This window comes from Bison bison, unplaced genomic scaffold (genome assembly GCF_000754665.1).
Source record: "Bison bison bison isolate TAMUID 2011002044 unplaced genomic scaffold, Bison_UMD1.0 scf7180017864308, whole genome shotgun sequence".
Taxonomy (NCBI): Eukaryota; Metazoa; Chordata; class Mammalia; order Artiodactyla; family Bovidae; genus Bison; species Bison bison.
This window is the reverse complement of record NW_011494880.1, coordinates 916,151-929,992: the sequence shown is the minus strand read 5'-3', so window position 1 is coordinate 929,992 and position 13,842 is coordinate 916,151. Positions and strand designations below refer to the sequence as shown.

The 13,842-nt window shown below is 38.6% G+C and overlaps 1 protein-coding gene across 2 annotated transcripts in view; it reads left to right on the top strand.

Annotated features, from left to right (window-relative positions):
• The first annotated feature begins 1,026 nt into the window (after nucleotides 1-1,026).
• Nucleotides 1,027-13,842, top strand: part of SULT1B1 (sulfotransferase family, cytosolic, 1B, member 1) — a 45,445-nt gene continuing 32,629 nt past the window's right edge. Inside the window, exons 1-3 of one of the 2 annotated variants that reach the window (XM_010852137.1) lie at nucleotides 1,027-1,104; nucleotides 1,205-1,332; nucleotides 3,792-3,868. The gene's annotated coding sequence lies outside the window, so the exon portion shown is untranslated. The remainder of the gene's footprint in view (nucleotides 1,105-1,204; nucleotides 1,333-3,791; nucleotides 3,869-13,842) is intronic. The other variant, XM_010852138.1, reaches the window with a different exon arrangement.

Genomic DNA, 13,842 nt, shown 5'->3' with positions numbered 1-13,842 from the left:
GAAAGCAGGAGGGTAAGGGACCCAGGAAAACTGCTCTGCCCTGTGGTTTATAGTCTTGGGTCTTATGGTAATGGGATTACTTGCCAAGTTGTCACTGGTCAATCTTCTGACTCAGAGTCCCTTCTGGTGTCGCACACATTACCCAGCCAAGCTGGATTCCAGAAAGAAGGATTCTGGGAGGTTGATAGGACATGTGATGTCTTCTTTTGAGCTTTCCCAAATTTTTCCTATTGATGGTGGCTGGTTAGTTACATGTTCCTTATCAGGACCTCTTGTCATAAAATAACTCAGGCAAATGGTTACTATGGTGTCTGACCGGGGTGGGGCCTTCAGTCAGTGTTTCCCTTAACAGTTTAATTGATAATGTGGTTGCCAGGCAACTTATGCACATCTGAAGTAGGGTTTGCCCGAAATTAACACCTTGTTGCCAAAGTTTGCCAGTTGCATTCCTTGGCATGTCCTGCCATACAGAAATACTTATATTGTTTCATGTATGTATTAATAGTTAGTTGCCAATATTTAAAAATTTAATATTTGGACATATCACGAAAAGAATCTAGATCTCTAAAAATGCTGCCCTCTTTTCTGCATGAAAAGGATGTGGTAGACCCTTGCCTCTCCAGCATCAGCATCATTAGCACATTTTTCTCCCACTAAACTCCTTTGTGTATATGTGACTTACCAAAAAAAAAAAAAAAAGAGGTTGTGGAAATGATTAGAGTGACAGAAAACAAGTGTATTCTGAAACCATCAGCTCCACTCTATTTCTTCTGCCAAAATGTGTTTTTAGTGTATGTTTGTGTAGCTTTGTTTTTTCTGTAATGTTGGAAACTCATGTTTCTTTCAGATGAAAATATACACACAATGACTTTTTATCATGATCAAAATTATTACAAGACATTCTTTAAAAATTGTAGAGAAACAACAGGATTCCACCTATTGAAACTTCAGCTTCTTTCCCTTTGTTTTTCTCTCTTTGAAGCCATGTAAACCTTTAAATCTAGGTAATTTCTGACTTTGCTTACTCTTGGCTGCCACCCTGATTCATTTCCTTTCAGGACTTCCTGCCTTTTCCAGCTGTTGAAGCAGCGGCCCTGCCTCTGTGTATGTAGTTCAAATTTGTATATCTTAACTGCCCATGAAGTCAATGACTACAGCATTCAGATCATATCTTTAAACTTTTTTTTTTTTTTTTAAATTCCAGAGACTGGAATGAACCTCCCCAAGCTGGTCTTTCCCTCCCTTCAGGACTCCCACCAGGACCCAGGATTCCCTTTGGCAGCTGCGCCACCAACTGAAAAGGAAAACTGAAAAGAGGGATTAAATCCTGAGGTAAAGTTTTCTTTTTAAATCTCTTTTCTCTGAGTTTTTATCATGCATCCACGGCACAATGAGCTCCTTGAATAATTTCTCTTTTGAACATATGTTTATTGTTAGAACGTTTTTGCCTAACTGCAGTTTTCCCTCAGGAAACTCGGTGTTGTTTATATTATACAGACTCTTAGTCTTTCAGTGATCCCTTTCATTTTTCTAGGTTCAGTGGGACTCTGCTTAAGCATGCCAGGATTTTGGGTCTTCTCATCAAACTGTAGGCTCATAAGGGAAAATGGAATCCACTCCAAGCTCTCATTTTTCTGCTCTCATCTGTACTTCACCCCATATACACACGTGCACATACACACCCTTTAGGGTACTTTCCAGAATACCGAACATGTTATTTAATTCATATATTTCATTAGCTGGAGTTCGATGTAGACTAAGTAGAGCTGCAGTTTGTTAGAGTGAAACAAATGGAGCAAATATTCTTTTCCCACTAAACGAATCTCAGTGTCATATGATTCAGTTTGTTTCTCCTAAGAGGGACAATGGTTTCCATTTTCCTCTTTTATTCTATTGTGTGTTTGTGTGTGCCAGTCGTATCCAACTCTTTGTGACTCTATAGACTGTAGCCTGCCAGGCTCTTCTGTTCATGGGATTTTCTATTAATGTTTCTTAAGTCAATTTTAGACATTTTAATTTTTAACTTATCACTCAACTGGGTAGATTTGTAGTATTGTGTAGACTGTACTATATAACACATTAAAAGTTTTTGTAATTTTTTGTCATTTTAAGATTTAAGAGACTTCTAGGAACTGATTTTTTAAAGTAAATATCCCTCATCAACCATCTGCCAAAGTATCTTACTCAATAATGTTAGTGGTAGCTCAGCTGGTAAAGGATCTGCCTGCAATACAGGAGACTCTAGTTCACTTCCTGGGTTGGGAAGATCCCCTGGAGAAAGGATAGGCTACTCACCCCAGAATTCTTTGTCTTCCTGCTGGTTCAGATAGTAAAGAATCCACCTGCAATGTGGGAGACCTATGTTCAATCCCTGGGTTGGGAAGATCCCCTAGAGGAAGGCTTGGCAACTCATTCCAGAATTCTTGCCTGGAGAATCCCATGGACAGAGGAGTCTGGTGGGCTACAATCTGCGGGATCTCGAAGAATCAGACACGACTAAGAGACTATGCACAATCCTATATCTTTGGGCTCTCTCCCCTGAATATATCTTCTTATATAGTTCTAAACTCATCATCATCCACTGGTCATGATGAGGCAATGCTAATCCCAGACTGTTACTCCAAGGTTCTTGAATTGGTTACACCCACTTCCCAGATGTGACTAGTATGTAGTCATTATCCTTTTGTTACTCATAGCCCTCCTTCTCTGACAACATTTTTGCAGCATGAGGAGTTGAAGTTTTTGTCAGAGGGAAGTTTGCTTTGTCAAATAAACAAACAAAAAAAAATCCCCTACAAACTGTGAACACCCTTAACCAAATGAGATAAATCAGGAACACCTTTGACTCTAGTCAGGCCTACCCAGGCAGTATGACCAAGTGAGCAAAGCTGGGAAAACTGAACTCTATTTCTGAGACACACCTCACTTGCTATGAGTCTGAGCAGACTTCCTGCAACTGTTTCCTAATCTCAGTCTGTAAAATGAAAGTAAGATTTATCATCAGGGAGATAATATATATGAAGCACATTCAATATAATTTATTTTCTGGAAAACAATTCATTTTTATAAATCATTTATATGCACTCTATATTGTTAGAGAGTACCTTAACAGTAGTTTAAAACCATGCTTCCCCAATTTTCTTCTAAATGTAAGCTACTTGGGGATTTTATTAAAATATAAGTTCTGATTCTGGATTGGAGCCTCAGATTCTGCATTTGTATTACAAGCTATCAAGTGATGACAATAGTGCATGGGGCTTGCATATGTACCATATTTAAATAGCAATTATGAATCAATTATGTAAATATAAGACAATCAGTTCAGGTCAGTTCAGTCACTCAGACATGTCCGACTCTTTGTGACCCCATGAACCACAGCATGCCAGACCTCTCTGTCCATCACCAACTCCTGGAGTTCACCCAAACCCATGTCCATCGAGTCGGTGATGCCATCCAACCATCTCATCCTCTGTTGTCCCCTTCTCCTCCTGCCCTCAATCTTTCCCAGCATCAGGGTCTTTTCAAATGAGTCAGCTCTTTGCATGAGGTGGCCAAAGTATTGGAGTTTGAGCTTCAACATCAGTCCTTCCAATGAACACCCAGGACTGATCTCCTTTAGGATGGACTGGTTGTATCTCCTTGCAACAGTACAAGTTAAATTAAAATGAGTAAGTAAAGAAACTAAAAAGTTTAAGACATGAAATGGAACCAGGAATGATGTTATAAATGTATAACATAATGTTAAGCACATATTATGTGAGAAACAAATTTGTCTGTGTGATTTGTTGCAGACCATATGGAAAATAAATCTGTGTCTTCAATACCTACTTGCTTTTCCGATGACAATTTGTGTGTTTAATAAGAGTTGGTAAGTGGAGTTATATTTCTACTAAATGCTAAATTCCAGAGCCAAAAATAAAAAAAAAAAGAGAGCCTCATTTATTTTTCTCAACTGATTCAGAATATGCCAGTGTTCAAATGAGGCCTGGAATTGATATTTACCTTTACATAATCTGGAAATTTTAATTTGCTAAGTAATTAATAGAATAAAATGTTTCAAGGAAAACTATTTCATTTACTATGTGAAGCTCAAATCTAATATCTGAATATACTATGTTTATTTCTGCTCTCACTCATTCCTTATATCCAAACTCCAAAGTAACACTATCCCTAAGATCTTAGAAGATTCTGTATGGGAAATACATGTCGCATCATTCATTCATTCATTTATTCAATTCATTTAACACCTATTTTATTCTCGGTACGGCGTTTACCTACTCAGTTCCTCTTCCTTTCACTTCTTGCTCTGTTGAATTTTTGACCAACCACATTATTTGTTCCATTCTTGAAGCTGCTGACATGTTCCAGAATTTTTTCTGGACCTAACAAGGGATTACAGATGCAAACAGATAGGATAATTAAGAAGCATCATGAAGACAGCAATTTAATATGGAATATTTAATTTTCTAAAATGCCCAGACCACATAGCTCTCACCTGCATCCTTGTTTTAGTGTCTTGCTGGCTCTAAACCTATTTGTGTCCTGTGCTGAGACTGCTTTTTCATTTAGATACTCTTTTCTAGGCTCCTCAGGTCCCCAAATCTTTTACTCTGTGAGCAGTAATGAAGATGTAAAATTCAAATTATTTTTCCTATATTTCTAGCATAAGATGCCATATATTTTTAGACAAATGCATTATATAATAATAACTTTTATTGGGAAAACTAAAAAATGCATTATTGTGGGCATATCCACCAATTGTCAGACATAAAATATGATATATAATGTGTATCTTATAGTTTAAAATGAAAAATACATGCAGATTTCTCTCTTCTAGACTTTTTTAAACATTATTTATTATTTTGGCTGCACTGGTTGTTGGTTGCTGTGTGCAGGCTTTCTCTAGTGGCAGAGAGTGGGAGCTGCTTTTCATTGCGGTGTGCGGGCTTCTCATTGCAGTGGCTTCCCTTGTGGAGCACGGGCTCTAGAAAGTTGGAGCTTCCATAGCTGCTGCACTTGGGCTCAGTAGTTGTGGCACACGGACTTAGTTGCTCCACTGCATGTGGGATATTTCAGATGAGGGATCGAACCTGTGTCGCCTGTATATTCTTAACCACTGGACCATCAGGGAAGCCCCTCTTCTAGACTTTTTTTAAGAGCCTGGAGAATGGGGTCTAGCAGGGTGTGGAGCAGTTATCTCTAAAACACAAGGCTGTTACACAATATATTTTTCCTAATCTAAAGCATTTCTTTTTCTATAGAAAAGCATGTGAGTTTAAATAGCAGCTAGCTTTTATGTTAGTGATTTTTTTGTGTGGTTCCCATTACACAGATTGTTAGCTTAACAAGTTTCAACAATTTTCAAATCACCAAATTACTTTCAAAATATTTTCCTGATAAAATATTTGTATCAATTTGCCAATCAGCAATCAGCAGTCTTTGATGTCTAGTTATAATTATTTGCTAGAGGCAATACAAGTTTATCTGAGATACATAATTTATGTTGTTAATTCAAACTCTATTCATCTTGTTGTATACATTATCTATCATTATTATTGATTGACAAGTTCTCAGAAATAAATAGGAGAAGGCAATGGCACTGCACTCCAGTACTCTTGCCTGGAAAATCCCATGGACGCAGGAGCCTGGTAAGCTGCAGTCCATGGGGTCGCTAAGAGTCGGACACGACTGAGCGACTTCACTTTCACTTTTCACTTTCATGCATTGGAGGAGGAAATGGCAACCCACTCCAGTATTCTTGCCTGGAGAATCCCAGGGACGAGGGAGCCTGGTGGGCTGCCGTTTACTGGGTCACACAGAGTCGGACATGACTGAAATGACTTAGCATCAGCAGCAGAAATAAATGGAATAGTAGATTATAATGGATCTTAAAATTTCTACATTCTACCTTTCCTTCTATTTCTGAGAGGCTTATGTTCCTTGAGGGCAGAGAGAAGGGTTGTAAAATCAGAAACACATTAGCAAGAGCCAGGCTACAGTTTCATATCCAAAGTTCAGTGAAGATGAAGTGGAAAAAGTAAATAATGATGAGCTCTATGTGATGGTTAATTTTGTGTGTCAAAATGATTGACACACAGGAAACCCATATATTTGGTCAAAAATTATTATCAGTGTGCCTGTTAGTGTATTTCCTGGATGAGATTAACATTTGAATTATTATAGGAACAAAACAAAGTACCCTCCTTAGTGTGGACAAGCCTTATCCAGTCAGTTGAAGGTCTGAATCACATAAAAAGGCAGACGCTCTGGGAGTCAGGTGGAATTCCCCTTGCCTGACTGTTTTTGAGCTGGGATATCATGTTTTCCTATCTTCACACTTAAACATGAGTTCTCATTGGGTCTCAAGCCTGCAGGCCTTCAGAAGGGAACTACACCATTGACTGTCCTGGGTCTCCAGCTTGGGATAACTTGATTCTATTTCTCTGGAGAATCCTGACTAATATACTCTCAAAATGTTTTGAATAGGTTAGCAGATCAATAAGATTCTAATTCAGGATTATTATGATAAGAATAGTTACCACTCAAAAATATGCAAGACAATTTTTATTGTATATAAATACATACATAAAGAGATTTATCGTATGTAATTGGCTTAGATGATTTTAGAGGTGGACACGTCCCAAGATATGCAAGATGATTTGCAAGCTGGAGACCCAGAATAGCTGGTGATTTAATTCCAATTGAGTCTGAAATCTAAGAACAATGAGAGTTAATGGTATAGTTTAATTCGAAAGCTGCCAGGCTTCAGACTCAGGAAAAGTTGATGTTTTAGTTCCAACCGGAAGGCAGGAAAAAAAATGTATTACACCTCAAAGGCTATCAGGTAGGATGCATTCATTCTTACTCAGATTTATTGTTCTAATCAGACCTTAAATTCACAGAACGAGGTCATTCCACACTAGGGAGGACAATCTGCTTTACTTAGTATTGCCCATTTAAACATTAATCTCATCCCAAAACATCCTTACAGAAACACTCAGAATAATGTTTGACCAAATGTCTGGGCATCTGGTGGCCCAGTCCAGCGGACACATAAAATTAATCATCATAGCTTCTAGGAAAAATAGAGTATCATAAATTAAATGTTCCCCTTTGTGTGAAACAACCAACAGGAATGTGGATAGAAAACAACTTGGGCCCTATTATTTCCCCTATTTACTGCTTTGAGAGAATTACTGGGCCACAACTCAGGGAGGAAAACCCAGGTACAACATCAGAAATCCAATAGAAAGTATCAGGCAAGCAAATTAGCAGAAGGCAATCATAGTGAAAGGAAAAATTAGGTAATTGAAAATAATCTAGAACTAACACAGATGTTAGAGTTAGCAAACAAATGTATTAAAACAATCATTATAACAATATTCAATATGCTCTAAAAGTTTTCTGCTTTATTGACTATGCCAAAGCCTTTGACTGTGTGGATCACAATAAACTGTGGAAAATTCTGAAAGATGTGGAAATACTAGACCACCTGATCTGCCTCTTGAGAAACCTGTATGTAGGTCAGGAAGCAACAGTTAGAACTGGACATGGAAAAACAGACTGGTTCCAAATAGGAAAAGGAGTACATCAAGGCTGTATATTGTCACCCTGCTTATTTAACTTATATGCAGAGCACTTCATGAGGAACGCTGGGCTGGAGGAAGCACAAGCTGGAATCAAGATTGCTGGGAGAAATATCAATAACCTCAGATATGCAGATGACACCACCCTTATGGCAGAAAGTGAAGAGGAACTCAAAAGCCTCTTGATGAAAGTGAAAGAGGAGAGTGAAAAAATGGCTTAAAGCTCAACATTCAGAAAACTAAGATCATGGCATCTGGTCCCATCACTTCATAGCAAATAGATGGAGAAAAAGTGGAAACAGTGACAGACTTTATTCTTTTGGGCTCCAAAATCACTGCAGATGGTGATTGCAGCCATGAAATTAAAAGACACTTACTCCTTGGAAGAAAAGTTATGACCAACTTAGGCAGCATATTAAAAAGCAGAGATATTACTTGGCCAAAAAAGGTCCATCTAGTCAAGACTATGGTTTTTCCAGTGGTCATGTATAGATGTAAGAGTTGAACCATAAAGAAAACTGAGCACTGAAGAATTGATGCTTTTGAACTGTGGTGTTGGAGAAGATTCTTGAGAGTCCCTTGGACTGCAAGGAGATCCAACCAGTCTATCCTAAAGGAAATCAGTCCTGGGTGTTGATTGGAAGGACTGATGCTGAAGCTGAAACTCCAATACTTTGGCCACCTGATGAGAAGAGCTGACTCATTTGAAAAGACCCTGATGCTGGGAAAGATTGAAGGTGGGAGTAGAAGGGGATGACAGAGGATGAGATGGTTGGATGGCATCATTGACTCAATGGGCATGAATTTGGGTAAATTCTGGGAGTTGGTGATGGACAGGGAGGCCTGGCATGCTGTGATTCATGGGGTCACAAAGAGTTGGACATGACTGAACTGAACTGAAGTGAACTGAACTGAAAAGTTGAGACAGGAAGAGTATAATCATTTCCCAAATGATCTTCTAGAGATGAAAACTATAATGTCTGAGGGGAAAACAAAAAACAAAAAACAAACATTGGAAGGGATTAAAATCAGATTGCACATTGCAAAAGAAAAAGTTAGTGAATATAAAGAAATATAGCCATAGACATTATCTGAACTGAAACACAAAGAGAAAAAAAAAGTTTTTTTTAGGATTAAAGGAGCTTCAATGAGCTGTAAACAAATTCATGTATCTTGGAGTATCAGAAGGAAGAGAAAGAGACCCTCAAAAAAGGTATTTGAAGAAATATTGAATGCAAACCCCAAATTCACAGAAGTTCAATAAACAGGAAGCACAGGCACACATACAAACCCATGAAAATAACCACATGAAGGTCCATCATAATTTAATTGCTCAAAACCAGTGATATTATAGAATATCTTAGAAGCAGACAAAAAAAACAAATGCATTATACACAGAAGAACCAAGGTGAGAAAGACAACACATTTCTTGTAAGAAAAAATAAGGAGAAACAAGATGGTGGAGGAGAAGGTGGGTGTGGTGTACTTCTCTCTCCATGGATGCATCAGCAATACACCTTAAGACAAAGAAGATCTTGCAGAACACCAGTTGAGAGTGGGCAGGAGCCTTTGACCACTGGAAAGGAATATATAGTTGCACACAAATCACAGTAGGATGAAGGAAGGAGGGGATAAAAAGGAGGGTTATCAGGACTAGACATGTACCTGGGGGGTGGGGGACCTGAAGCAGGGATCAGATACCCACATCAGGGCAATTGTTTGGGACACAGGAGAAGCATTTGAGGCTGTTGGAGAGTGCAGCAGCTCATCTGTGACAGTCTGAAAGCAATGAGAACCACACAATCTTTGCCGCAGCCCTACCTACCCTGGACAGGATTCGAGTCCCCTGGAATGCGCAGTGACTTGGAGCTGGACTGTAGGGATTGGAGAGCAATCCCAGGGTGAGATCTGCTGTTAACTGCAGGGAGACAGTGAGAGGGGACATGAGGGAGGAGGTGGAGGGGGAAATACCTTGGAAGGAAAGCTGGCCAGCCATGGAGGTAAGGCAAAACTGCTGAGTCACACACAGAGGGTGGAGCCATCACTGTAGCCTCTCTTTCCCCACATGCAAGAGCCAGCAGCTGACCAATAGACCCAAGAGAGGGTATCCCTTTAAGTGCCTGATGCCCTGAGCAACAGAGAAAGATCAGATAAAGAGATCCTTTGAAGCCAGGTGCCAGAGGCTAGAAAAAAAACTAATAGCACCATATTTCCTGCACCAATGGCTGCTGGCTCCCCTGTGTACATGGCATTGCCAAGGTCCCCATGATCCAAGCAGCTGCAACACCTCCACATCCGGTCCTCACTGAAGCAGACCTAAAACCTCCAGGGAAGCCTCAGGAGCAAACTCCTGTGGACGACCCACATACAGAGGTGGAAATAAAACCACAATTGAACCCCAGGGGCAGTGTGGCTAAGGAATAAGATTGAAAACCTTCCCAATAACTGTACAAGCTGCAGTTTAAATCCACATGATCACCTAGGCAGACTCTGTCTATGGAATATATAAAAGGGCAATGAGAGTTCCCACAAAAGAAAATGCAGTAGCTCTGGCACCTGTGGACAGTGGAGGCAAGAACATGCAGCATTAGAGCCAGGAACATGCAGGAGTAGGGTCAAGTTAGTCTGAGCTGTCCCCATAGCAGGTCCAGAGACCAACCAACCCGTTATTGGAAGACATTTTAAGGAGGCAGAGGTGGACTATCCAAGAAAAATGTCTAGTATTATTCTTATATTTTAATTTGTTCTGTAATTGGCTCTGGATTTTTCTTCCCTGTTCCTGTGGTTGATTTTATTATTGATATTACTCTATTTAAGCTTTTGAGAACTTTTTGTAAATCCAATTTTTCATTTCCTTTATATATTTCTACCTCTATGTTGGCCTTTTGCAGTTCTGTGGAATTTTTTTTTCTTTTAAAAATTTTTTCTAAAATTTATTTTTTGATATTTTTCATATATATATATATATATAAAATATGTTTGTGTGTGTGCTAAGAAGCTTCAGTCATGTCTGACTCTTAGTGACACTATGGACTGTAGCCCACCAGGCTCCTCTGTCCATGGGGTTCTCCAGGCAAGAATACTGGAGTGGGTTGCCATGCCCTCCTCCAGAGGATCTTCTCAACCCAGGGATCAAACCCCCATCTCATTATGTCTGTTGCATTAGCAGGCAGGTGTTTTACCCCTAGCAATACCTGAGAAGTGCCACCCCCCTTTTTTATATACTTGGATTTAACTTTGCTTTTCTATTTTTTACTTTTTCTTTCTTTTATTCATCATGTTTGTTAGTTTTTGTTTGTTTTCTTTGCTTTATTTCCTAGTTGGCATTCTGCTTTGGTTTTGTTTTTCAGTTTGTGTTTTACTTAGCTTTGATTTTAATTGGTCTATATCATTTTTGGTTTCCTTTGCTCACTGGGTCACCCTCTTGTACTTTCTTTGGACTGTTTTGGTTTCGTTTGTGTGTTTGTGTGTGCATGGGTGTATATTCTACTGTTTAAAAATTATTAGTCTGATTTTGTACTTACCATTGTCTAAGGGTCATTTTTTGTTTCTTGTTTTATTTTTTCTTTTGTTCTTGTCTATTTTAATCATCTTTAATGCCATAACTTACAAATTGTGTAATCTCAGATCCCTGGCCAGAAATCGAACCTGAGCCTTTGGACTGAAAGTGTTGAGTCCAGGACCCTAGACTGCCAGAGAACTTCTAATCCCAGGAAGTATTAGTTAGTGAGAACTGTCATGAAGGCCTCCAACTATATACAAGACCTGGCATCACCCAGTTGCCCACAACACCCAGTGAAGGACACCTTGCCCAAATAAGCAAGACAAAATTACAAACCCAGTCATCAGTACAGAGGATTCCCAAAGACACTCCAAAATATACCACCTCACACAGCCCTCCCCATTAGAGGGGAAAAAAAACAAAACCTCACCACCTCCCACCAGAACACAGGCACAATTCATTCCCAGTACAAAGCTTACACAAACCACTGGACCAAACTTACCTACTGAGGGCAGAAACCAAATGGAAGAAGGAATATGACCCTAAAGCCTATGAAAAAATGACCTCAAGCACAGTAAGTTAGAAAAAATCTGAAAAAGAATTCAGAGTAATTATAACAAGATGATACACAACCTCAAAAGTAGAATGGAGAAAATGAAAGAATTGATTAACACATTTAGCAAGGACCTAGAAGAAATAAAGGAAAAACAAACAGAGATGAACAACACAGCTACTGAAATTAAAAATACTCTAGAAGGAATCAATAGCAGAAAAACTGAGACAAAAGAATGGATAAGTAAGCTGGAAGGTAGAATGGTGGAAATAATAGCTGAAGAGCAGAATAAAGAGATAAAAATGAAAAAAATTGAGGATGTCTCAGAGATCTCTGGGAAAATATTAAACACATCAACATTTGAATTATAGAGGTCCTAGAAGAAGAAGATAAAAAGAAAGGGTCTGAGACAATTTTTCAAGAGATAATTGAAAACTTTCACATCATGGGAAAGGAAATAGACCAAGTCCAAGAAGTGCAGAGAGCCCCATACAGGATAAACCCAAGGAGAAATACACTGAAACACATAATAATCAAACTAATAAAGATTAAATTCAGAGAAAGAATATTAACTGTAGCAAAGGAAAAGCAACAAGTAACATACAAGGGAAACCCCATACAATTAACAGCTGATCTTTCAGTAGAATCTCTGCAAGCCAGAACAGAAAGGCAGGATATATTCAAAATACTGAAAAGAAAAAAATCTACAACCAAGATTACTTTACCAAGCAAGGATCTCATTCAATATTGATGGAGAAATCAAAAACTTACAGACAGTAAAAGTTAAGAAAATTTAGCAACACCAAGCCAGCTTTACAACAAATGTTAAAGGGACTTCTATAGATAGGAAACACAAGAGTAGGAAAACACCTACAAAATCAAACTCACAACAATTAAGACAATGCCAGTAGGAACATATATATCAACACCTATTTTTAATGTAAATGGATAAAATGCTTCAACCGAAAGAAAAAGACTGGCTGAATGCATACAAAAGCAAGACCCATATAGATACTGTTTACAATAGATCCACTTCACACCTAGAGACACATACAGACTGAAAGTGAGAGGAAGGAAAAAGGTATTCTATTCAAAAAGAAATCAAAAGATGAACATTGGGGTACACGTGTCTCTTTCCCTTCTGGTTTCCTCAGTGTGTATGCCCAGCAGTGGGGTTGCTGGATCATAAGGCAGTTCTATTTCCAGTTTTTTAAGGAATCTCCACACTGTTCTCCATAGTGGCTGTACTAGTTTGCATTCCCACCAACAGTGTAAGAGGGTTCCCTTTTCTCCACACCCTCTCCAGCATTTATTATTTGTAGACTTTTGGATCGCAGCCATTCTGACTGGTGTGAAATGGTACCTCATAGTGGTTTTGATTTGCATTTCTCTGATAATGAGTGATGTTGAGCATCTTTTCATGTGTTTGTTAGCCATCTGTATGTCTTCTTTGGAGAAATGTCTATTTAGTTCTTTGGCCCATTTTTTGATTGGGTCGTTTATTTTTCTGGAGTTGAGCTGTAGGAGTTGCTTTTATATTTTTGAGATTAGTTGTTTGTCGGTTGCTTCATTTGCTATTATTTTCTCCCATTCTGAAGGCTGTCTTTTCACCTTGCTAATAGTTTCCTTTGATGTGCAGAAGCTTTTGAGGTTAATTAGGTCCCATTTGTTTATTTTTGCTTTTATATCCAATATTCTGGGTGGTGGGTCATAGAGGATCCTGCTGTGATGTATGTCGGAGATTGTTTTGCCTATGTTCTCCTCTAGGAGTTTTATAGTTTCTGGTCTTACGTTGAGATCTTTAATCCATTTTGAGTTTGTTTTTGTGTATGGTGTTAGAAAGTGTTCTAGTTTCATTCTTGTACAAGTGGTTGACCAGATTTCCCAGCACCACTTGTTAAAGAGATTGTCTTTAATCCATTGTATATTCTTGCCCCCAATGATCATCGCAACACTGTTTATAATAGCCAAGACATGGAAGCAACCTAGATGTCCATCAGCAGATGAATGGATAAGAAAGCTGTGGTACATATACACAATGGAGTATTACTCAGCCATTAAAAAGAATACATCTGAATCAGTTCTAATGAGGTGGATGAAACTGGAGCCTATTATACAGAGTGAAGTAAGCCAGAAGGAAAAACATAAATACAGTATACTAACGCATATATATGGAATTTAGAAAGATGGTAACAATAACC